Source organism: Parasteatoda tepidariorum, chromosome 10 (assembly GCF_982258835.1).
Source record: "Parasteatoda tepidariorum strain Cologne lab strain chromosome 10, Ptep-v5.0, whole genome shotgun sequence".
NCBI classification, from domain to species: Eukaryota; Metazoa; Arthropoda; class Arachnida; order Araneae; family Theridiidae; genus Parasteatoda; species Parasteatoda tepidariorum.
In genome coordinates, this window is record NC_141764.1 from 16,006,024 (window position 1) to 16,032,203 (window position 26,180).

Here is a 26,180-nt window from a genome sequence, read left to right on the forward strand (position 1 = left end):
CTTTATTTCTTCTTTCAAGAAATGTTTTTGGAATTTTGCTCAAATTATACTTCTTGTGTAATTGAAGCATATTTTATGGATTATTGGAGTTTTCGAAAAAAATTGAATAAGAAACCAAGATTTTACCGTTTCGGTTTGTCACAGTTGGACCAACTTTTAAATATACTACTAGAGCTCATACAGTTTTTAAACGCGCAATCAGTGCACATAAAATTTCAATGTGCTACCTTTGCCCGTGAAAATTTTAAAATATTCTACATGTGTTCATGAAATATTAAAATATTCTAATAGCGGTTAGAAAATTATAAAATGTGCCACTAGAGTTCATGAAATTTTAAAATAGTATGATACAAGCGCTCATGATTTTTTAAAATATGTTAGTAATGCTTATGAAATTTTAAAATATTATGCCTCCGATGTTCATGAAATTTCTAAATATGGTACAAGTGTTTATGAAATTTCAAAACATTATGCTACCAGTGTTCATGAAATTTTAAAATACTACACTGCCAGTGTCAATAAAATTTTAAAATATGCTACTAGTGTTCATAAATTTTTACAACATTATGCTTCCAATTTCTACGAAATTTTAAAATACTATGTGACCAGTGTCAAGGAAATTTTAAAATATGCTTTTAGAGTTCATGAAATTTTAAAATGCTCTAACTTTTTTTTTGCTCATACAATTTTCAATTTCAAACGCAGTTGCTTTGGCTGGAAAATCTGTTTCAAGAGAGCAGTTGATGAGTGAACTGTTAAAAATTTTGGTCCACATTGAATGATAATATGGTTCAAATTTTCTGCAACTTAGTTTTATGCCAACCTTATTACTTCCTAAGCTCGAATTGAGAGCTGTGGTGGCTCAGGGGATAGAGCGTTCGCTTTCCAGTGAGGTGACCGGGTTCGAATCCCAGCAATGGCTGCTCGATACGAGTCCCGCACCCGGCTTGCACCGATTACAGTCGTAAACTCAAAATTGGGGCGGCTGTTCAAGGACGGTTATAAAATAAATTAAAATGTTATGGATATCTTCAGTGGTAGACGGATCACAGGCTAGAGTCCCCTTGCAGTCAAGCGAATCGTGGGAGGTGTTCGTGGTTTTCCTCTCCATGTAACGCGAATGAGGATTAGTTCCATCAAAAAGTTCCCCATGGAGGAAAAATTCCACTCAATGCTTGATCTAGGAGTTCCCTTGTCTTCAGGATTGGATTCAAAATTAGAAGGCTACGGATTTGAACATTAGTAGTCGTAAAAAAATAGGGTCCGCTGCTCAACGATGGTTATATAAAAAAAAAATAAATAAATAAACTCGAATTGAGCGAAAAGATGTTTCAACTGATCGATGTTTTAATTCATTAAGATTGCAGCAAATTTGTACTATATTATGGTTCAATACTGAACTGATTTGTCTAAGAGTAAGCAAACTTTCTCCAAAAATGTTATAGCTTATAATTAATTACGTAGCTTTTACTTGAGTAAATACTTAATCAAAATCGTAAACGAATAAAACATTTCTATAAAAGTTTTTCGAACAAGTTTAAAGTTTTATCCAAACATTTAATTCGATATATAAACTCAAGCATTTCCTAAACCCATTTCGCATTTCTTCATTACTACAAACTGTTTACTCTATAAATTCTGCAATATATCCTTACCAAACATCAATGAGAACAACGGGTTCAATACTCCTTTTTTTTTTTTTTTTCCTTTTTAGGGGCAATTGCCCTTCATTTCGATCTTTGTGCTCGATCTAGCATGAGAAGAACGCTCCCGACCAATCTAATCGAAAAACCCAAGTTTCGAATTTCGAAAAGTTTAATGCGATACGAAAAAAAAAAAAAAATCCGAAGAAGATGGAAAATAAAGGAAAAAGAGAAAAAAAAAATTGGGAGAAAATAATATTTGTCGTAGTGTCTGTTTTTGCCATCAGATCGATAAGCTGAGTTTCTGTTTGATGAATGAAGACATTTGACGAAGAAAGGTAGTGAAAAGGACAAAGGGGCAAAAACAAATTGCCCGGGCAAAACGTCCTTCTATATAATGGATGGTTTGGAAAACTCGGCGACGACAGATGGCGATGTTGTTCTAGACCTTTATATTAATGAAGAAGTTTGGAGGATCAAACCACTCACCCCCCTCTTTCCCATTTTTGCCTCGAATGATTTTTATTTCTTCGAATTTTTTGAATGATTACCAAACAAACACTTTTCTATAAATTATAATGCTATTACACAAAATTTCAAAGTAGCTGCTCTTAAAATAAATTTCAATGCATCCATAATATGAAAAATGAAAGTTCACATAATACTTTTCAATATTATTTTGTATTGTACTTTTGACAATACAGTACAGCTTGTTTACTACGAAAGCATGGGAACAGAGACTATTTGTTTGTTAAACCGTAGCAGTGATCGTTAAACCAGAGACAACCGGAATTTTTAAAAATAAAAGCCATAATGAATAAAAATGTACTAGAAAATGATTGATTGGCAATTTTTAATTTACACTGATCGGGCCCGTTCAAGTATTGCGTAAGCATATTTCTAGCAGTTTTGAACTTCTCGCCCTTTGCCAGTAAAAGTAAGCAAAGTGTCCTATGCTCTCTCAAGAAAATCGGAATACCCTGTTTTTTGCCTCAACTTTCGCTGTAGTAATCGAACTTTAGGAATTTGAAGATTAAATTCAAATGAAAAAAAATTTAACTTAGCATAAAGCAAAATTAAAGTTATAATTAATTTTAAATACTTTTAAAACTACACGAAGAAATTTTATTGCACTTCTTTTCCAAATGTAACTTTTATTTAAACTTTGAATCTTTTCCAAGTGTAATTATTTTCCAAATCGTTTTGTTACAATTTTTTTCGTTTAAAACATAAAAATTTAACATTACTCCCTCCTTGTGAACAATTCACAAAACCTCCTTCCGTGGGTGCTTACGTAAATTTGAACAAGCCCCATTAGAGTAAAAGTAAAGGAGGAGTGAGAGGGGGTTAGTGAAGACATGGGCTGAAGTGGACACATTTAATAACTTTTGTTTTGTTCAAAGGACATTTCTCCTCTGTGAGATGTAGTAAATTGGAAAACTTGTATACACTTTGATGTGCAGTTTCATAATCACACTGTGAATAGTTTAGTAAAAATTTTGTAAAAGAGGGTTCTTAATGCATAAAAGTAACTTTAAAATTTTGTCTTTACTTTTTTATGAAAATTTTTTTATTTTCAGAGTTTCAACTGAAGGTGGAAATATGTTATAAATGAGGCTGTAATGTTTTCTTACCTATTTCAATATCTTCTTTCGTTCTGCATAATTTTGGTCAATCAGTTGTTGTTGTAGTTCATTTACATCGCAATAGAGCTGCACAATGGGCTATTGGCGACGGTTTGGGAAACATCCCTGAAGATGATCCGAAGACACGCCATCACAATTTTGATCCTCCTCAGAGGGGATGGCACCCCCTCTTCGGTAGTCCGACGACCCGCTGGCGAAATCGAGCACTTTACGGTAGAACAGTTTAATGAGGAACAATACCGCACACCCTCGGTTCCTACGCAGACTAATCCAAGTGGTCACCCACTCGCTTACTGACAGCAGTCAGTGATGCTTGACTGCGGTGTTCTACTGGAAACCGTGTCTTAGCGATCAGTCCACTGCAGGATCAATCAGAATTAGGCATAAACAAACATGTCTTCGTTGAGCTACACAGTGTGGTGGTAACATGGACAGTGGACATTTTTAAGTGGTTTTTTTCATTTTTAAGTTAGCAACTAGTATTTTTAAATCGCAATGACATAAGATCTATACAAGTAAATGTAAGCTTTTCTTGACAACACTGACTAAATAAAAGTTGATGACTTTATACTAGACATTATTTTTTAAATAAAAAGCATTGTTGTGCATTATGTTATGGTAGAGAGGAAGTTGTTTACGGACTCGGAGATTATGATGTTCAATTCTTAAGAATGAAGATGGGTATAAAGTTAATGAGACTCGTTTTTCCAGAAAAGAAAATCACAAATATCAAGAGAAGAAATAACTACCTAACTTACATAGCCAGTAACTGGCAGAACTACTAGCACAGCATCTGAATACACATTTAAAGTTAACATTTCAATTATTTTACTTTTTAAAAAAATTCAAAATATTTATTAAATGAACCAAATTGAATAACGGTTTCAAATTGGTTTTGATTTGTGTTCAAAATGTATTTTTAAGTATAATAAAATTCCCCATTACAAACTAATGTTTTAATTAATCTATGTCAGTATTTGTTCTCCAATAATTCTTAAATTGAAAATAAATGACTACTTAACAAGTTATCAAGTTTATCCATACTAGCCCCGTGTAGTGGGACAAACATTTATCATTTTTTTTCCAATAAGCCCTGGATAATGTTAATAAGGACTTCTAATAAATGAATTTGTCTATTTCATTTTATCAGTAGCAACAAATAGCATCTGTTAAGATTTAAATGCTCACCTGTTGGAACTTGAAGCTTTCGATATAACACACAAGACAATGTATCACGAAACTAATATTTCGAAAATGTAAACATCATGCACCAAAAACACCTTAAAAGTCAGGTTTCATGTAATCAGGTTTCATCAGATTCAAAATAATTTTAAACACAACCAAAACAATCTGGCGAGCAAAGGGTGATTGAATCTTCCCACATTCGAAAATGTTGATAAATGTTAATACCTAGGCACAATAGTTAATGCCAAAAACAAGCATGGAGCAAATTAGAAAAATCTAAACTACTAATAAATGTGCAAACAAGAAACAAATTGTAATTCAATCCTATCAGTTACAAAATAAAAATAAAGGACACTAACACAACTTGTTTTACTTAAGCGAGTAAAACATGGAGCATGAACATGACAAATTGAAGAACAGATAGCAGAAACTAACTTTATTGAAATTACATGCATTTGCAGGCTTGTGTGCTCAATTTTTAGTCTTATAAGCCTTTGTCAAGTAGAAGGACAGATAGAACAATTCGGAGAAGGACATCACGAAGAATACATCCAGGGTTACGGCGGGATTCGAACCCGCTACCTCCACGCTTTGCACAACGTTTGGCCGGCAATACTGCTAGGCCAGGGAGGCTCCACAGAAACTAGTGAAAGACAACACGAAGATATAATGCCAAAATTGATCTCGTTACCTCTACGCTTCTGGAGTCCCGCAGTGGACTGATCGTTAAGACACGGTTCCCAGCAGATCACCGAAGTCAAGCATCACTGGCTGCGGTCAGTGTGCGGGTGGGTGAACACTTGGATCAGTCTGCGCAGGGACCGAGGGTGTGCGGTATTGATCCTCGTTAAACTGTTCTACCGTAAAGTGCTCGACTTCGTGTGCAGGTCGTTGGGCTACCGAAGCGGGGGTGCCATCCCCTCTGCGGAGGATCAAAATTGTGATGGCATGTCTTCGGATCATCCTCAGGGATGTTTCCCAGACCGTCGCCAATAGCCCATTGTGCAGCTCTAGTGCGACGTAAATGAACAAATCAAACAATCACTCTCTACGCTTCTGGACTTTAGACGAAAGAACAATATCTCTCTGCCACTGAGACTCAATGGAACTGTGAAATGCACAAGTTATATAGACAGACAGCTAGGTAGCTTTTTATTTATACTTTAAGGTAGAACAGTTTAACGAGGACCGATACCGCACACCCGCAGTCCCAACGCAGGCTGATCAAAGTGGTCACCCACCCGCTTACTGACCGCAACCAGTGATGGTTGTGTTCGGTGTTCTACTGGGAACCGTGTCTTTACAATCAGTCGATTGCGGGACCAGTTATATAGACAACCATAAATAATGCAAGGTATCTGTAAAAATAGATTAAAGCGGCTTTGAAAATGCTTGTAAGATAATCTCATAAAGAGCTTGACATTCAAAAAATCGGATGAATTTTAAATTAAAGGAAGATCAGCGGATAGATACTAGACGAACTTTATGTACCGGATTCAAATCAAGGGCATCAGCCCAAACATTAATTTCCTAAACTACTTTAAAGTTAATAATTTTAAATACTATTGTTTAACCACACAATATATGACGGAGGATGAGTTTTTTTCCAGATTAGAATCCTATTTTATGTTAAATCCTCTTATCTGCCTTCCAATTTAGTATGGTCCCGCAGTGGACTGATTGTTAAGACACGGTTCCCAGCAGATCACCGAAGTCAAGCATCACTGGCTGCGGTCGGTGTGCGGGTGGGTGACCACTTGGATTAGTCTGCGTAGGGACCGAGGGTGTGCGGTATTGGTCCTCGTTAAACTGTTCTATCGTAAAGTGCTCGACTTCGCGTGCAGGTCGTCGGACTACCGAAGCGGAGGTGCCATCCCCTTTGCAGAGGATCAAAATTGTGATGGTATGTCTTCGGATCATCCTCAGGGATGTTTCCCAGACCGTCGCCAATAGCCCATTGTGCAGCTCTAGTGCCACGTAAATGAACTACAACTACAACAACAATTTAGCATGAGTTTGAAGTAAAACTTTTGACATCATGGTTGGCCATGTGGTCAGCATTACGCGCAATGCTGATTTACTTCCCAGACATGCTGATACCCATCGATCTGAAGCTGTTCTGGCAGTAAGCCACCTCTGGAGATCGAACCCAGTCATTTCCAATGACAGCTAAGTGCCTTAACCACTCAGACATTTCGTTTCAATTCAATACATAATTTCTAGATTATATGATGCACACCTGCCAGATACGTCTGATTTTGGCTATCTTTATTGCTGTAAAAAGTAGGAAGTCATCAGTTCGATTCCAACTTTGATCAAAGTTGCGGTGTGAATAAGGAAATGCGATTTATTTCTATTTGTCACTTCCGTTTGGTGTGGTAATAAGCTAAGGAAGTAATTCACTAGTTCATCCGTTGTCGATAGACTCGAATATACTAAGTATAGTAATACGCCTTATAATCTGATGTGTTCCCTGATTGATCTTTGAAGTAATTCTAACATTTGAAAATATTTTTTGTGACTAATGATTTCTTAAATAGGAATATAATTTTATTTATTGCTAACGTAGAGGAAAGTTACCTAAATCGTACCAATTCTGATTTCTAAATAAGCATTGTGGACAGAGCGTTCTAGGGGATAAATTATGAAGTTTTTGTTTGTTCATGCAGAAGAATCAAGTCGTTGTGCGTAGTGTACATGTGGTAAGTTTTTATTTAAATTTATGAATTTTACAAGATTTCAATGTAACTTTTAAACATGTTGTGTAAGGATATAGCAAGATTATAGTATTGGTTTTTCTAGACATCATATAATTGTTAAGCAAATTATGCTACATTCAATTCTGTTACATTCAAGTCTACTAGTTTCTTTGCCAGCTAACTGTTGTTGGAGGTTTGATACAACACTATGTTTAAGTCTAAATCGTACCTAGTGTAGGTCCTAAATCATACCGATACGATTTAGGAACAATGTATCAACTTCAACTATTTAATATGTAGACTTTTTAGGGACATAGATAAGCAATTTAAACTGTACTTGCTGCAAACTGTCGAAAAAGAGCAGAGAGCTGTATCTGAATTAACGTTCAATCAGTACCAAAATTCTCATCTCATAAGTGTTACAATAAGACACCAACTAATGAGAACTCTGGTTAAAATTTATTTAAATATTCTGGTGTGTCAATGTTTAACTAAACAGGCTTTTTGAATCCGAAAAACCACAATCTATATACAAATCAATTGGGGAGAAACGAAACTATTCCAATAAATTTAATGATATTTAATATCCTGATGATATTTCTTTTTCTTTTTCTCAAGAAGAAAAAGGTGAGGAAAAACATCTAAATGCTGAACCATCTCTTTATTCAAGAAATGTTCCAGTAATTATTGGTTTAATAATGTGATTTGATAGACCAATCTACTCTTCTTTGCTGAAGACTTCAATCGAAACAATTTCCCCATTTCTAAAATCTGACTAAAAAAAAGTTTGTTCTAGACCTTAAAAAGATGTAGTCGTAACAAAAAGCACCTACAAAAGTCATGTGTGAATATTGTCGCGCTCAACATCATGGTCCATTAACATTTATAGGCTTATAATAGAGTTACTATTTTTATGATTTCTCAAAAATGTAATGTTTTAGCTATTAAGTATGTGTTTCAGGTTAAATCCTTATCTACTTGATCTACTTATTCATTTAATAATAAATACTGAGCATTTCTGAGGTTGGTACGATTTAGGGAACTGTTGAAATGAGTTAGACAACTGAATCTGAGTTTTCTAAATCGTACCGCTTGCAGACCTTGAGAAATCAATTAATTTCAAGTTTTATTGCACGAATATTGTTATCAAAATAATAATAATATGTTGCTGAATAGCTGTATTTTATTATTAAAATACTTCAAATGTACTGTTATTGATTTCTGATTGATAAAAATCAAAGTGAAAAGTGGTACGATTTAAACAACCTTCCTATACATGTGCAGGCTTCTGTGCTCATTACTAAGTATGAATTACAAGTTCTTGTAAAGGTGAAGAACATATAGCACTCATTAATAGAAGAACAGGTCAAAGGTACATCCAGGCAAGGCCGTAGGTAGGATTTTTTTTCGGGGGGGGGGGGATATGGTAAGAAGCAAGGACGGTTTCAGACATGCAAAATAGGGGGAAAACATTGTAACAAATATTGTTTATTCTGTTGTTTGCAAAAGTTAAACTAGTAATTAAAAAATATTACACAATAATTATTTTTCAATTAATATTACATAATAAATATTTTTCAATTATTATTGCATAATAATTATAATCAATTTGTAAACAAAGTTTACAAAGACATGCGACGAGGATTTGAAGAATATTTTTCGATTACTTTTTTAGGACAAACCGGAATATCCCGAAATATGCTTAATAAAGTTAGTTAATAAAAGGTTTGATTCGACAGTTTTTGTTTTTCTTTTTACTGAGAGGCTCAAAGAAAGACTAAAAAGTTTGAATCGCAGAATTTCGGGGGGGGGGGGGCCGCCTGGCTACGGGCCTGCATCCAGGCTCACGATGGGTTTTGGACCCCTACCTCCAAGCTACAGAGCATTTGGTGAAACATCAATATCACTCGCTTGGAACTCCTATACTAGTTTTATATGTACCTCATTTGACAAGTTTTAGTACGGGTAGAAATAAAAAGAATCAAAAAAGCATCTAAAATAAAATAAATAATAGAAGTGTTTAAATAATAAACAAGAAATAAAAATGTTACTCACCAAGATTTAACAAATTTCGTTTTTAAAATATACTTAAAAAAATATACATCGATCCGAATATATTATCTCAAATCTAGACAAACAATTGCGAGAAAAGGAAACTTCTAACTCTGAGAAACTGCGAACCTTGCATTTTGTAAAATAAATGCATTCCATGCAAGTTGTATGTGTGGAACAGAAAGACGGAAACAGACCAATGAATTCCATTCTGTTTGCGTGAACATTTAATCATGGGAAAAGGAGGGGGATGCGTGTTGATCTCACTAGTTGCGTTGACCATAGCACAGCTGCCCCCCCCCCAACCAAAATGAAAGATGAAGAGACCCCCCCAATGAAATGGCCCCCAATCACGCCACATCTCCTTCAGTGAAACACAAGTTTTAAAAGGTTGTGAGGTGATAGAAAAGATGTGTTCATTTGATTGCTAACAAAAGACATAAGTTAAGATTGTTTCCAATTTTGTACTTTTCATGTACTTTAGGATACGGCAAATTTGTAAAAGATATTAAGTATCTAATTGTTTGGCAGCTAAATTTTCAGGAGTACCGACCGACAGTTTTGATTTTAAAACACTATTTAGTTGAGCCATAAAGTTAAGTCACTAGAACATGTAATTCTAATTGGTGTTGGAAAACTAATTTTTCATGAATAGAAACAGTTTTTGGTTTTAATTACAGTTAGGTTAAGTTATATGTTAGGTTCTATTTTTGATGACATATTTCTTTTTTACATTTTGCTTTTTGGGGTATTTTTTTTTTCGTTTCAGATTTTTTAAAGCATTTGTTTTTATTTTGAGACCTTGTTTTTCACTTTCGAAAATTTCTTAAGATTGAGTACTTTCATGACATTTTTGAGATCTTCAGACGCAAGTACCTGCACATTCTTACAGCTTTCAATCAGTTTAACTGGTTTATTTTATATATTGAATCGTAAATTTCAGGAAATTGATAACCATTGTTCATGAACGAATAGAATTATTGATAAGGGTAGAAAACAGAGATAATTTTGGGGGACTTTCCGAGTGGTTTAAAGGGGAAACAAAAGCATTGAAATCATAAATTTGAAACTTTAGTTCAAATTCAAAACTTCGAGCATTAGTTCGAATTCGAATTATATTTTAAATTTCCAATTTACAAATTAAATTTCTCTTAACATACATGTTTTGATATAAATAGGTGTTGCAAAATTTTTTTAAAAAGAAGGATTAATGTTTAAGAATGAAGTTACTGGGGACATTTTTTCTTTATTTAAGTGAAAAAAAATTTTTTTTGACTTTTTTAAAAGCATTTTTTGAGTCATCAAATCCAAGTTCCATCCATAAGTAAATCTTGCAATGAAAGCATTAAAATATGTTAATTTAGTTGGTATTTAAAGCCTAAGTTGGTATTTGAGTCATCAAATCCAAGTTTCATCCATAAGTACATCTTGCAATGAAAGCATTAAAATATGTTAATTTAGTTGGTATTTAAAGCCTAAGTTGGTATTTGAGTTATCAAATCCAAGTTTCATCCATAAGTACATCTTGCAATGAAAGCATTAAAATATGTTAATTTAGTTGGTATTTAAAGCCTAAGTTGGTATTTGAGTCATCAAATCCAAGTTTCATCCATAAGTACATCTTGCAATGAAAGCATTAAAATATGTTAATTTAGTTGGTATTTAAAGCCTAAGTTGGTATTTGAGTCATCAAATCCAAGTTTCATCTATAAGTACATCTTGCAATGAAAGCATTAAAATATGTTAATTTAGTTGGTATTTAAAGTCTAATTTCTCCTTTATAATCTAAGGAGTACAGTATAAAACATTTGGTTTGATTTGGTGACATGCAAACTTCATTGAGCAAGATATCTAGCACAAAAATAATTACAAAAATGTTCGACCCCAAAAAGCAAGGCTATCTAGACAAATGAGACATTGTTTCCGATATTTGTTTTGCGCTGGCATAAAAGATATTAAATTTAAAATAAATGGAAAAAATAGTTTAAATGGATTTTTATGCACTAAAAATGCGATGTTTGACTTGTACCACCTATTTGCTTATATGAAATTGCTATATAGTTTTCTTTTCCTTTCCTTTTCCGAGTTAGCATAGAAGGCACTGACTAGAGATAGGTTTAACTTGATCGAGCAGTCATGAATAACTATTGCAAACTCACTACAGTTATAAAATATTATTTTCAAAAACAAAAAGTAGGGGAGAGTGGGGTCAATTGTAACATTTTTTACTTAACTATTTTTAACTAACAAAAAATCGAATATATTATTAGTATTAATTGACAGACGAGTAAAGTAGACTATCCTCTACTAGAAAAAAAAAATAAATACCTTATTTTAAATATTATTATATTAGTTATTAACAATTTTTGACAGTCGTGCACTTGTTACAATTGTCCCCACTTACGGGGTCAATTGTAACAGTTCATAAATTCAACTAAAACATAGTTAATTATACATATTATCATAGTTGTGATATATTTTTTATTGATCAAAATAGTAGTGATATTTTAGGAGTAAAAATAATAATGAGTAGAGACCTAAAGGGTTAAACTTTTAACTTTAAGGGGTTAAAAATTTTAATTTATGCTGTGAAAGTTGACAAATAAAATAATGCACATGCAACATAATATAAATGATATAGGAAACTATTGGTGCTTCTTAAAGAGTCAAGTAATGGTTTGTAAACATAAGATTATTTATTTTCAGCTGTTACAATCGTCCCTTTACTTATTGTTACAATCGTCCCCAAGACGCCATTTCAGCTACATTTGTTAAAAACAATGCTAGTTAATTAACAAAACTAATCTTTTTTTTTTGAAATGTTAATTAAGGTGTCCACTTACATATTCGGTTAATAATTTTTATTTGTTTAAACAAAATTACTTTGTTACAATATAATATTCTAATACCGAAAAAAGTACTTACGTAGCGTGAAAATATCTTTTGTGATATAACTCTTTCCAAAGTACATAAAAATGGTTGCCAGCAGGGGTGTACATGTAGATTTATTAAATACACCTTGTGCGCCACCTAGGTACCAAATCTAGAACTCGACACTCGAAATTTTTGCTCTGTTACAATCGTACCCTGTTACAATTGACCCCACTCTCCCCTACTGTCATAAATGCAGTTACATCCTATTATTTGCTACAAAAAAAAGGGGGAAAAAGCATTATTTCGTAGCTTTGAAAAACATCTTTAATTGCACTGCCTTACATCCTTTGGGCAGCTATGAAATGCGTTTGTTACAGGAAATACTGTACTCCACATGGGCTCATAGATAGAGATGGAATGGCAATGGCGCGTGTGCCATTCGAGAAAAAGATGCATCGAGGAAGGGTCAAGGTGGCATTCCACTACTCTTACTAAAAGATAAGCTCCTTAGACAGCTGTCAACTAATTGCTGCCTTTTTTTTTATCATCTTTTTCCCAACTGGATAAAAAAAAAAGAGGATGAATACTTGGTTTGTTCATTCAAACATTCATTTTAACGAATGGGAAAATATCCTAATCTCTTATAGTTTTCCTTGGCGCTTCTGTTATTCTGACAGCTGTCAAAAATTATATTTTTGCTTTTTAAAGGGGGAAAAAAAATATAAAACGATTATCATAACGTCCACGCTTTGTTGTTGTATCATAACGTAAAATAATGTATAGTGATTTTTTAAACGATTGACTGATATTAAGCTTTCTATATTTTACCACCGGCATTAAAAATTATAAATCGGGGCAATGGCAATTATTGTTAAAATTATTAATCTTACAATTTTTGGTTACGGCTTATGAATATTGGTTGGCGAAAAAAAAAAAGATTCAGAAAAGAAAAAATAGTATAGATTACGAATGGGGCCTGATCGTACATAAGTGAAACAGCAAGAGGAAGAACCTCTTGTTCAGACAAAACAAATTGGAGGGCCGGGATAGCCTGGTTGGTAGGGCACTGGCCCCATGCCCAAGAGGGCGAGGGCTCAATCCCAGCCTACCGAAGACTCCTCGTGTAGTAAATGGTGACTGATGCACGTTAATTCTGTCGAGTCTCAAATTCTTCCATGTTTCCATAACAAATCCTATATCTGGGGGTACTGATCCAGGAGTTTCTTTGTCTTCTGGACTGATTCAAAATTACAAGCTTGCGGAGTTGAACATTAGTAGTCGTAAACCCACAATTAGGTCGGTTGTTCAATATAAAATAAAAATATAAAACTAATTGGAATATAATTTTAAGTGACAAAATATCGAGAGACATTATCGCGTGTAAATTAAACACAACGGGACATAATGTCACAAAAATTAAATATCGAGAGCTGGAATCTTGAGCAGATGAAACATTATGTATCATAATCATGCAATAAAAATATAAAGATACGTCATCCGATGCAAACTGCATAAATGTCTCGAGGTAAAATCTCGAACGGACAAAAAATGATGAAACATAAACACACGTGGACAAAACATGGCGAGACACAATATCGAGCTGATAAAACATAGTTGAACAAAATCATACGTGGATAAAACATTGGGAACATAATATCACCAGTACAGAGTATGACAAGACATTTCCTTACATGAATAAAATATCGACGGAAACAATTGCAAGCAGATTGTTAGGACATAATCACGCGAGAGAAAATTTCCATGAGCGAAACCTCACGTAGACAAAATGCAGCTGGACAAAATTTCCATGAGTGAACATAGAGAGAATATAATAACACGCGAACAAAACATAGTTAGGAAAATTTTTCATGAAAAAAAAAATTATGTAGTTGTATTTAAAAATAATATATACTATTCCCAGTTGCAGAATCATGAATTACGATAATACAGGATTTTATCCAGTTATTAGGCTATGGACAATTTGAAAAGAGAATACTCCATTCATGGTTAATGAGAAATAAAACAATCTTGCAACGATGAGATTTGTTCACTTCTATAAGTAGCAAACGTGTTATCAGCAAGGCAAATGCAAAAAATAACGCGTTGAGCACCACCAGTCTGTTGTATTCGATGAAGAAAAAAAATTAGGTTTTGTTACAAACTTACAGAGAGTTTATAATATGTATTTTTATGCAATGTTTCTTCACAAAATTAACTTAAGTTTTCAATTCTTATTACTTTGATTGCAGAATGAAACTGGGAGTCATTTCTTATAAACATATTTCTCCACTTTTAATTTTCCTCCGGCAATAAAATAGTTTTGATGAATTTTATCCCTTCGTTGCAGCTATCAACCTCGATAATCACTCTGAAGATTTTTAAAACGTCTTCTTCTCACTTATAAATCAAATTATTATAGTCTTCACACTCTACTCGTGATAGTGAGTCAAAATTAGCAAACTTTTGAAATTGAACCATGTTTTACACTTATATAGTTATTTTCAACAGAATGTAATATTAAAAACTAGGAGGCTCCGCCCCCTGCTCGCTAACGCTCGCCAACCCCCGAGAATTGCTACGCAATCCTATGTGGTTCACGCCGTGAACCATGGCTCGCTGCGCTCGCTCGCCAATGAACACAATATTCTAGCACAAAGACATAATATATTATCATCAAAGACATAGTATTTTATCATCAAAGACATAGTATTGTACTTATGTAGAAGAATTCTACCAATGTTCTTATTGGCTTTTAAAAAAGTATATTAGCTATTTAGATTGTACATGGTGAAAAAATCAAAGCATTAGCTAAATAAGAAGCATATTAGCAAAATAAATTATCAAATATTGCTTCACTAATATTCTGCATTTTAAAGCGTGAAAATTCAATGCATAAATAAACGCGAAATATAAAAAAATTCAATGCATTCAATACAAACACTTGAACGTTTTTTAGACGTTTAGGTAGCTCCCAGTAGAAAAATATCAATTCAACAGCGGCCTTTTAAAGCATTCTCACTTCAATTAATTAATTAATTCCTAATTGAGTTTAAATTAAATACTGTCATGTTTTTAGTGCATGAATCTGAATTGAACAACCTGATAATGCTCACTCTGGTTATTGTTATCTGGTTGCTCACTACGTGCTCTTGCGCTCCGAATCCAATCAATTAAAAATGAAAACTGTTGCCAGCGCGAGAAAAGAAATATCATCGGTTTTATTGATGAATACATACGTACGTATTAGCGTTTTATATAATATAGATGGGGCCGATAAACTTAATGGCACCTTGAATCAATAATTCTTTTGCTTATTTATGAGAAATATGTAATTTAGATAACACGAAAAACCGAAAATTGAAAGAAATAATACATTTTCCTGAGTAAATAGTCTCTGTAAATGAGTTTATTAAGATCCATTACACATTTCAACTTTAATTTCGTTAATAAAACAATCTCCAAGCACATATTCAATTTAAAAAAATGTTTTAAATCTTTTATACAACTTAATTTTAAATTCCAAAACATTTGAAACAAGAGTTAATGTGCTATTTAATTTCAACAGAACACAGTAAATAATTGAATCGAGTAAAAATTAGTTTCATCCAAAATCTAAAATGTTTTCATTTCGAAGAGGGAAAAAAATTTACACGAATTTCTTATGATTTATTCATCAAGTTTTGATCAGGATGACTTATATTTCCTCAAGAATTAAACTGAAACATGAAGTTTTTGGAAAATGCGTTCGCAAACTTATCATGCAAGCAGTTAATCAGTTCAATTATTACAGAATGAAATGAAATTGTTTTATTTTGCGAACAAAGCGGTGAAGATGTTTTTTTACAAGAATACCCGATGTGGGTATGGATTTAATTAAAAAGGAACATCTCTTATTGCCATCACATTTTAACATTTAATCAAACGCGTTCGTTTTCTGAGGGGCAAAGGGGTAGTTGGGGTAAAGTTACCGAATAAAATAATACGGTGTGTAGCATTTTAATAAAATTCTCCACGGAATTTTCTATTTTGCCTTTTTCATTAATATACAAATTGGTTTTTATCCATGAAGGTTAGGCTTAAGACAAACACTTTTTTTTTTTCCTTCGAAAATCCTTCGTCTTTGCTTGTAGGGGAGGAGGCAATCTTTTCCCTCCCCCATTCGTATCAAAGTGAAGGGTGGGTGAAGATGAGGTGAATACTTATGGGGATAAAATGTTGATGTGTGAAACAGTGGTGTAAGAATTCTAAAATAGGAAAAAAAATCAAATAGATGTGTTTTCGAAAATAATTATTTTTTCACCCAAGGTTTACCAATATGCTTTTCCATATTCTATTTACCTTCTTTTCAAACCAATTAATGAAATAGTATTAAACTGATAACTTATTAAAAATGCTTTTAAGAGTCTTTTGGATTCTGAATAAAGTTTTTAATTTTGGGTTTTTAGATTTTTTTAAAAAAAGTTTTGATGGCAATCGGCAGCAAAATATGGTTCAAAAATTGAATGAGACAGAGGATTCTATTTTTTGAATATAGAGATGTAATGCTGTTGGAACTTTTTTTAATGAAAAATTTAAATAAATATTATAATAAAGAATATTTGTTTTAACAAAGGTTCCGAGAAAAGATTCAGTATTGAGAGTAAAAATTCCGCACTTTGTAAAAATTTTTAGCGTATCTCAACACCAAAAATGTCATTTACTTTACACTAAAATGGTGTAGTGAAACGCCACACAAAGATCTTGTCAATCTATGTGTTTCACTACACCAACAATGTTCTTCTACACTATTTGGTGTAAAGTAGCCGCGTACCAATTATGTTATTCAGTAACACTTAAGTATATTATTTCCGTAAAATATGATACACGTAAGTCATTAAATGTATACTACGACGCAAAATCTAAAGCAAGAATCGTTAATTTAAGATGCATGTCTACAATATATCTTAAAATAAAGGTGAATCCAGGTATTTCATTGCGCCAACATTGTTCTTCTACACTACATCTTGTACAGTAGCATCTACCAATGATGTTATTCAGAAACACTTAAGAAGTTTTTTACCGCATAAACTGTGATACACGTAAGTCATTAAATGTATACTACGACGCGAAATCTAAAGCAAGAATCGTTAATTTAAGATGCATGTATACAATACAGCTTAAAATAAAGGTGAATCTAGGTGTTTCACTACACCAACAATGTTCTTCTACACTATTTGGTGTAAAGTAGCCGCGTACCAATTATGTTATTCAGTAACACTTGAGTATATTATTTCCGTAAAATATGATACACGTAAGTCATTAAATGTATTACTACGATGCGAAATATAAAGCAAGAATCATTAATTTAAGATGCATGTATATAATATATCTTAAAATAAAGGTGAATCCAGGTGTTTCACTACATCAACATTGTTCTTCTACACTACTTGATGTATAGTAGCATCTATCAATTATGTTATTCTGAAAAACTTAAATAGTTTTTTTTTACCGTAAACTGTGATACGCATAAGAGTCACTAAAGTTGTTATTACGATACGAAATATGAAACAAGAATCATTAATTTAGGATGGATGTATACAATACATCTTACAATAAAGGTGAATCCAGGTGTTTCACTATGCTAACAATGTTCTTCTACACTATTTGGTGTAAAGTAGCCGCGTACCAATTATGTTATTCAGTAACACTTGAGTATATTATTTCCGTAAAATATGATACACGTAAGTCATTAAATGTATTACTACGATGCGAAATATAAAGCAAGAATCATTAATTTAAGATGCATGTATATAATATATCTTAAAATAAAGGTGAATCCAGGTGTTTCACTACATCAACATTGTTCTTCTACACTACTTGATGTATAGTAGCATCTATCAATTATGTTATTCTGAAAAACTTAAATAGTTTTTTTTTACCGTAAACTGTGATACGCATAAGAGTCACTAAAGTTGTTATTACGATACGAAATATGAAACAAGAATCATTAATTTAGGATGGATGTATACAATACATCTTACAATAAAGGTGAATCCAGGTGTTTCACTATGCTAACAATGTTCTTCTACACTATTTGGTGTAAAGTAGCCGCGTACCAATTATGTTATTCAGTAACACTTGAGTATATTATTTCCGTAAAATATGATACACGTAAGTCATTAAATGTATTACTACGATGCGAAATATAAAGCAAGAATCATTAATTTAAGATGCATGTATATAATATATCTTAAAATAAAGGTGAATCCAGGTGTTTCACTACATCAACATTGTTCTTCTACACTACTTGATGTATAGTAGCATCTATCAATTATGTTATTCTGAAAAACTTAAATAGTTTTTTTTTACCGTAAACTGTGATACGCATAAGAGTCACTAAAGTTGTTATTACGATACGAAATATGAAACAAGAATCATTAATTTAGGATGGATGTATACAATACATCTTACAATAAAGGTGAATCCAGGTGTTTCACTATGCTAACAATGTTCTTCTACACTATTTGGTGTGGAGCAACAGCTATCAATTTGTTATTCAGTAACGCTTAAATATATTATTATCGTTAGATATGACACACTTAAGAATCACCAAAGTTATTACTACGATACGAAATATAAAGCAAGAATCATTAATTTAGGATGGATGTATACAATATATCTGGAAATAAAATTATTTGCTAATCATGCATACACGCACATAGCGAATATTAATATGAATTTAAACAAGGCTTAACAAATCCGAAGAGGATAGAAATGAAATGTATGTTACAATAATTTTTATTACAATAATCGGATTTATTTACACTTTCTTATGAGAACATAAATATCGTTATTATACAACTATAAACATAAATACCTTTTTATAATAACTTATTTCTATTTCTGTGAAATGTTCAACATAGTGCAAGGCGATATCAAACTTTCACCTTCTTGTAAATAAAAATATCAAGTGTCTGACAATTGAAAAATTTACTCCAATATTGGTGAAAATAATACATAAATTGATTGAGCTTTGTCTACTCTGTTAGAATTTTCATTCTAATATTATGATAAATTAACTGGCAGCAGCCTGTCCATTTTTGAAAACGTTGGCGACTAGCATGGTTTAGAAAAAAAATCATCAATGCAAAACTGCACTTTTTTTTTTTTAAATTATTTGGAACTAGCTTAATTTCAAAATCATAAAAGGAAATTTAACTGAGCATTGGATCTAGGTTGTGTTCTAGGTTCAAATAAACAGTGGAATATGGTTTAATTAGTTTATATGGTTGTTTCACCTATTGTAAGAGATGGGAAATACTTGACTTTTCGCCAGTTTCATGGTACTGCAATCTATGCGTGAATGAACAAATTGGGAAGTGCAAGACACTAGAAACTCTTTTTGTATTCAAGGGAATGGAGGAAATATTATGGTGTCAACGCCGGGATTCGAACCCCTGTCCCATTTCGTCGGCCATAAGATTGACAGATTAGTCCTCAGGGCTATAATTTGTACCAAGCTACAAGGAATTAAGTGGCTTCATTATGTTGGCCTTAGGGTGCGATAAAATTATGATTGTTTAAGCCTGTTAGGTGAAAGCAGTAAATAAATGGTTTTGCTCGTAATTAACAGTTCGAATTCCATCTTAGTTTTGATTATTTGACTGCTTTGTTTCAATAAGGTAAAATAGCAATTACATAAATTGCTATTTAACTGTTTTTTTTCTTTTCAAAAAATTTCTAACAGTATAAGCTGTATTATTTACTGGAGTTTATATTTAACCACTTCCTTTAAAGTGTGTATAAACGCTCGATAAGGTATTAACTTAGAATAACACAAAATTCTCAGAGTTTTTCTACACCAAATTCGTGAATAGGTTAAACCACAAAGTTGTACGAACTTAAGGAATGACAGAATTACGTAGTCTATGTCACATATTTTTAGTTAGTCTATGCCATTACAGAAATGACATATACTAACTAATTGTGCTTGGTCTAATAATTATGAAAATGTATCTTACTATTTATTAAATAGAAAAAAGAAAAACAAAAGTCGAATAATACTGCTTTACATTGTATCACAAAAAATTGAGGAAAAAATCCTCCAAAAGTTGAAAAATGTAACTTACTGCAAAATAACAATAAATTTAAAATAAAGTTATACAAAAATAAAATAATATAGTCAACACAAATTATGAAAATATCCAGTGTTACGTTTTTCCTTTATTTCATTATTTGGTACATAAATATTCCTTTCTGGTTTGTAATTCAATTTCTATATTTCAATAGATATTTAAAAAAAAATTCTACTTTACGTTATTTTTATTATTTTTTTACTCGGTAAATTTTAAATGGCTGAAAGTAAATCAATAAAAGATGTTTTCTTAAAATTCGCATAATTTTCCTCATTTTTTTTTTCGATAACCAAACACTATCACAAAAGCCTACAACAAAGATTTTAATAGTTCAATGTTGTCTATTTATTTATTATTTTTTTTATTATGTAAATTCTTTCTCTATTCGATATCCGAATTTTTATCCAATATATCTATGTTTCAAAAGCCACTGTGAAAATAGACCCACGTTACGTTTTTACTTTTCTTTTATTATTCGGTACATAAAATATTCCTTTCCGGTATACGTTTCGATTTCTAGTAAATATTTCGATTTTTACTTGATATAGTATGAAAAAATTCTACTTTACGTTTTTCATTATTTTTTTCAATTTGGTTATTTTTTACTATTTTGTCACATCATTAAATGATTGATGAATGTAAATCAATAAAAGTTGGTTTCATGAAATTTCATAATTATCATAATTTTTTTTTCTCCTAAAGGAAGCATTCACAAAAACAAGCAATAAACATTCAAATGAGGTGTGTTTTTGGGATCATTCATCAAACAGCGTCGTGTAAAAGGCGGCGCAAGTACCTTACGCCACTGCTCCCCCAAACTTCTACTCCAAGGCAGTGGCGGTGTTCTGTAACAGATTAAAATATTTAATCTATTTACCGGGTTTGGGAGAAAATTGAATTTAGAATGAAATCTTGTTTGCCCCGGTAAATTAAGTGGAACCAGTTTTTTTAGTTTTTAATTTCTTTTTTATTTTTGCTTATCTAGCTTTATTTTAATCTCAGAAATGAACTATAAAACATGCATTTGATTCTAAGAGAAAAATTAAAAACTCGAAAGTAATTGAATTTTTTTATTTGAACTTTTCGAACGAGCTACGTTTTTTTAAAAACAAAAAATATGTTTCAATGAATTTTATCCAAATGAAATAGTTTACAAATCCGTTTAATTATAATGCCGTGTTGCACTTTTCTGTCTAAGTATTTAAAGTCGTTGGACGTGAAAATAAATTAGTTTCATTTCTTCCGTTTTTCTTCTTATTATTTTTTGTTCTTAGCAATTGTAATTCCATTTTGCTCATATTAATTACTTGAATTTTTTTTAGAGAATTTAAAAGAGAAGATGTAAAAGAAATTGAAACACACTTTGATTTTATCCTAATTTAAATATTTTGATTTAAGGGATATGTAAAACTTGTGTAACATATAAAACGAATTTTAATTATTCCTTATTAAAACATTAAAGCGTATGTTATGGTACATTAAAATTATATTTTAATTAAGTTTGATGTTTCATTTCAAACAAAAAAAAAATAATAATGTTCTGAATTTAATAAGGAGGGCATGGATAACTTCATTAAAAAAAAAAATCCACAGCCGGTTGTCTTAAAACTAAAATATAACATAAAGTCTTGCTCTTAAAAAATATATATTAATTTCATTAAATTAGAAAAGGAACTATAAAATTTTCTACTTTCGAAATTTTTTACATAGTAAAAAAAACCTGTGATTTCAAAAAATTTACTAAAAATGCAATTTATATATGTCATAAATTTTTTAGGGTAATTTTCTTATATTATTTAGTCCTATATTGAGGTGTTATTCTTCACACATTTTCTTTCCTTCCCCTTTTATTTATTGCTCATTTTAGCATTTTTACTTTCGTTTTAATCTTTTTTTCTGATTTGAAACTTTCAATTAATTTTTATTTTGTAAATCTATGCAAGCTACAAGCTAATCTACTCATTTTGATATAACTTGGCGTGGTTAGGTCCGTATTATGTAATGCAAGTTTCATTTAAGTTGATGTGTCATCTTAAATCTAAAAAGAAGGGAGAGGGGAAATGAAATCTTGTGAAAAAAAATTTCAGAGCTCTTTCATTATTGTCTTTTCATTTCCCCCCCCCCCAAAAAAAAATCAGCTGCTATTCATAATACAGATTACTGTGAGGGTGCGCATCAAAAAATTCTCAAAAAATGTATCATTACTTTCATATTAATGCATTTTATAGTATACAATTATTTTTTTTTTCATCTCTAATGCTCAAATTTCTAAATAGAAAATCTGATAAATTAAAAATGCCAAAGAAATATTTTCTTAACACAAAATATTTTCATTTTAAACCTAATTTATTTTGTGCCCCCTTTTTTTTCTCCTTAAAATGAAGATTTGTGCTTCAAATAAAAGATTTAAATGTTCGGTTCTTTGTCTCTTTAGGTAGATTGATTGAAAAAGTTTTTATTTGTCTTAACAATACCATCAAATACGAAACTGTTTATATACTACAATTTTAGGGTCCCAGATCACCGGGTCTGCAGGTTCTTGCAATTGTCAGGAATGGGGGTTAGTTTATTTTACGTCGATAAAAAGAACATTGTCTCAAGGCTTTCTGGTTTATTTAATTATTTTTTTGCATATTTATACTTCTTATTTATTAATTAACGTTTCTCTCTTTCTCCTTCTCTCTCTCTCTTTTCAATTTTCTGAATAATCACATGAACATATAATTTAAACTAGGATTTAAGTCATTAAGAGCTCCACGAACTTGTAGTCTCATTGTGTATGGATGAAATTTTTTGGCTATTCATTCTTTTTTTTAGTTCAATTAGGTTAGAAACTAAACTATTGAAAGAAAAGCATTTCAGCGGCAGCTTTTTGAAGGTCAAGTAGGTTCTGGAAGTTAAGGCTAAACAATTTCGTGACAAATATGGCGTAATCATCATTGCACAATCAAAGCATTTACTTCTCTGATTTGGCAGTCATCGATCTAAAGCTGGGTATTCTTCAATAAGTCACTAACGGAGATCAATCTCCGGTCCCAAATGTGTTCTGCAGTATAATTTAAAGAGAAAAAAAAATGAAAATGCTCTACTTCTAGTGCATAAAATTACACATAATAAAAATGTAATAAAGAAAAAAATGCGGTGTCGCAATATTATACAGCCGTGTATTAAAAAAATCAACGTAAGCAACAAAAAAAAAACAAGTTTGAGATTTTTATATATTTGACATTTTTGTATGATGATAAGCCACTTATTGTAATTTTTTTCTCAAAAATAAATTTCGTTTTATCAGTTTTTTGAAATTCTGTTTTAGCTTTCATAATTCGTTCATAGTAGCAATAGAAAGAAAATAGTTGTCAAGCCACTGCTCCATAAATTTACCATGAAGCACTTATGCCTTTTTCTCAATAGCATGGCGGTATAGTAACAGAGGAAGTTTTTTTAAAAATTAATTTTATGTAATTGCAGTCATAGAAATAGTAAATTTGAGTTTAATTGAGAATTTAGGGATAGTTAATTTGAGTTTAATTGAGAATTTAGGGATAGTAAATTTAAGTTTTTCTTTTTCTTACTATTTGTGACTTTTGCCTTATTGAAAATATTTTCAAACTGCTGAGCCATCTCTGCATTATGTCAAAATAAAAGGAAATACGATTTAAAGGTCAGGTTTTCTGTTTATTGGAATTCCATCTCCTGCATAAATTTTAAAACCAATAAGATCGTGATTACGATTACGTGAATACGATTCCCAACACCTTTCTTCATTAAGCCTCGATATATTTCAAACAAAAATTTCGTGTAAGGAATTATAATGGTTCAGAGTACTTTTATAAGGGTTTGAGGTGCTCTCAGTAACTCATTAGTATCGAAGAGTATGCTATCCAGAATATTTCGAATAATTTTAAAAAAATCCTAGAAAGCTCTCAGATATGAATATTAGAAGAATATGATGAAAATTGCACTAATATTCATCGATGGCAATGTATCAATACACGTGATTGTCAGTACCAAAAACTGGTAAAATGCTTAATAAATTATCGGGATAGAGCTCTCAACTTTTTAAACTATTAAAAATGCTTTGGAAGTTTCAGTTCGTAATATCTTCACTTATAACCAATTAAGAAAGTTCAGACAACTTAAAGTAAGAAAAATAGTTATTTTTAGTTGTATGGGTGATTCTCACGAAATATGACAATTCACGGTCTCTTACTCCAAGATCTGATACTATACAACTAAAAGAACTTTTTTTAAAAAAATAAATTAATAAATAGCATTGCTGTTAGCATTTCAAAATGACTTTGCTCTAGCATTGACTGTTTTGTATAGTTAAAAAATTTAATTGAATATTCCTGGTATGTCCCAAACAATATTTTCAATAATTAGTTCAAAACTTCCCATACATTTTTCAATATCTAATTTGTTTTTTACCTCAACCGTTGGAAGCATTTTTAGAGAACATGCAGAGGGTATTATTTCCAAAAACTTTGCAGAAAATAATTTTTTCTGTCAATAATTTGTCTGTCATATTAAAATCTGTCATTTTCCAGGCCAATTTTTTTAGTAATTTATAACCAAAATAGATAGCTCCAGCAATCAATATCTGAGGTTAAGAAATTGATTAGTATACCATCCCATCAGAACATGTCTAATTACAGGAATAAAGAACCAACTTTCTGAGTCAAAATGTGTTTCAAAAAATTTTACTAGGTGAGTAGGTTTTTATGTTGTTATTTTCCTGTCCTCTTGAGATCATTAATAGCATAAACTATTTACATTTACCTTAGTTATTTCAAGAAATAATGGTTTTCTGCTGAAAGCAAACACCTGAAGTCAAAATGTTAAACTAAAGTAATGTTAAATGCTGTAAAATGGCAAAATTGTCATTATCCTGGCTTATAAATTCTAGGACATTAACGCAGTTATAGGAAAAATTCTTAAGCACTATAATGTAAAGAAGGAAAGCAAATATTAACCTAATACCCAGCTTATGAAAGATTGTAATATTCTCGTATGAATTAAAGTTATTTATTTATTTAATGATTGATTATTACACACAATTTTATTCTGTACATTTCGACAACAAAGACACTTTTCATTCTTTCTACAGTGGATAAAAGAATTAATTTAAACAAATCATGGTCCATCTAACGAAAAAGCGTTAGGTTATTTTTTTTCTTCAAATCATATATAGTTAAAAATATAAAGGATAAACTAAGAACTTCACTGTACAATTTAATTCTGTCATATGACAGCGTTTAAAGACTATGTAGTCTTTAAACGCTGTTTGGGTGTATAAATTAAGAAATGTTAATAAAGTTATAAAATAAAATGATTTGAAATATTTTAAATTTAAATAATATTATAAAAAAATTTCTGATGTAAATTATTATAAAATCAATTTTAATGTAAATTTTCATAAAATTAATTAAAAAATTCCTAAGATTATCATTTTTATTGTAGAAGTTTTTGAAGTCGTTCGTAAAGATATTAAAGTTAACTTCATTATTCGTGCTGGCAAACAGACAGCTAATCACTTTAAGTGGCCCAGGAAAAAAGACTGAGTCAAAATTTCTTAGAATATCACAAATTCAAAAATGTCTGCTCCTTACCCAATACCTTCCTGCCATTTTGCTTCCTCTGAAAGCTTTAAGATTAATGAAATTTCAAAAAATTTTTTTCTTTGTTTTAACTGTTTCTCGGCAAATTAAAGTGTAGTAAAATTAAAAACTATCGCATTGTGTGTGTTACTCTCTCACTTTCATTATACTTAACTAATTTGTTAAAATTGTTCACAAAATTTTTTTTTTTGGAATTTATTTGCATAAAAAGTTAAAATTAACTTCTCAACTTTGTCTTTTTTGAGTTTCTTAAGTTGAGTTACTTTTTTTTCTTGAGCAAATGTCAATAAACTACATTGCTGTCTGTAAGATATTGATGAATGTATCTAAATAAATATACAAAAAAAAG

The 26,180-nt window shown here is 31.3% G+C and overlaps 1 long non-coding RNA gene across 1 annotated transcript in view; it reads left to right on the plus strand.

Annotated features, from left to right (window-relative positions):
• The first annotated feature begins 6,852 nt into the window (after positions 1-6,852).
• LOC147802182 (uncharacterized) overlaps positions 6,853-26,180 on the plus strand; it is a 73,511-nt gene continuing 54,183 nt past the window's right edge. The window contains exon 1 of the long non-coding RNA XR_015429698.1: positions 6,853-7,176. This is a non-coding gene — a long non-coding RNA (uncharacterized LOC147802182). The remainder of the gene's footprint in view (positions 7,177-26,180) is intronic.